This window comes from Jaculus jaculus, chromosome 4 (genome assembly GCF_020740685.1).
Source record: "Jaculus jaculus isolate mJacJac1 chromosome 4, mJacJac1.mat.Y.cur, whole genome shotgun sequence".
Lineage (NCBI taxonomy): Eukaryota > Metazoa > Chordata > Mammalia > Rodentia > Dipodidae > Jaculus > Jaculus jaculus.
In genome coordinates, this window is record NC_059105.1 from 30,892,421 (window position 1) to 30,894,034 (window position 1,614).

Consider the following 1,614-nt stretch of genomic DNA (forward strand, 5'->3'; position numbering starts at 1 on the left):
AGGGAGAGTTTTTTTTTTTTTTTTTTTTTTTTAACCAGCAGAGGATTAATACCCAGAATAGACAAAGCTTTAAAATTTGAACAGCAACAGAACAAATCATACAATCAATAACTGGGCAAATAAACTGAACAGAAACTTCCCAAAAGAAATGCAAACAGTATGGCTGGAGAGATTGCTTAGTGGTTAAAGCACTTTCCTTTAAAACTTAAAGAATCAGGATCCTTTCCCCAGGACCCACATAAGCCAGATGCACAAGGTGGCACAAGTGTCTGGAGTTTGCTTGCACTGGCTAAGGGCCCCAGCATACCCATTCCCTCTATCTGACTTTTTCTCTCTAATAAATATAATAAAATATTAAAAATAAAATTCAAACAAAGATATATTTTATAATCATGGAAAATGTTAATAAAAATTTAAAAAGAAAAAAAAATATTTTTAAAAATCTCTCTATATATTTTGTGAGTTTATGTGCCAATGTTGTAAACATGTGTTCATATACTGAATCCATAATGCCATATTAAATGTATCTCAAAATATTAAACTGACTGATAATTCAGTCACAGCCTAGTGCTTGAAAGTTGCAGCATAAGAGCATTTAAAGTATATTTCCTGCAAATTGTCTTTAGGGTTCCTGTAAGGATTTGGAAAGGCCTAAGGACAGAATATGATTTTGAGTTGTGCAGCTTATTTTGGGCACTTAAAGACATTAAACAGACTCATTTTGAAAATAAAATAAAATAAAATTCAAACAGTAATTATATGAAAAATGCTCAATATCTTTACTCATTAGGGGATACAAGAAGAAGTGTGCTGACATTCCATTTGACTCCATTCAAAAATTTCATTTCACCCCATTGTGACATTGATGAAGACAGCAACAACAAAAACGAATCTTGGTGAAGTGCAATAAGAAAGGAATCCATATACCTTATTGGTACAGTGTGACCACTATGAAAACCAGTATGGATAATCTAGACAAAAGTAAAATAGAACCATCATATGATCCAGCTGTATACTCCTGGCTATGTATACCTGAAGGGCTAAACCAGCTCACTATGCAGAAGCCAGCACACTCATCTGTATTACAGTATATTTAAAATGCTCAATTATAAAATCAGCCTCAGTGTTAACAGACAAACAGATCAAGAGACTACTTGATGCATAATGGAGGATTATTCAAAAAGTAACACCACCATGTATTTTGCAGGGAAATGAATGGAGCCAGAGAGTTACTGAGAAAGACAATATATGTCATGTGTCCTTTGTAGTTTCCTTTGTAGGGGAAACTGAAAAACAAGCAACAGCAGGGACAAAAGCCAGTAGAACTGTAGAAGAGGAACTATTAGAGGAAGGGATAGCAAACACCATGTGTGATGAGAATGAGGAAGAATCAGACGGGCTGTAGCTATGATCCAAGTTTGTTATTATGTGAAAAATATCCTGGCCAAGCCCATTATTCTATAAAGCATATCTGGGCTAGCAATAAAACAAGGCATGGAAAAGTGAGAAGGACAAAAGTATATGATGGAGCAGCATTGAAATTCTCTCATTCATAGTCCCTTAGGCTTTGCTTTGGAGCCTATATTAGCTAAAAAAATAAAAATTAAAATAGGC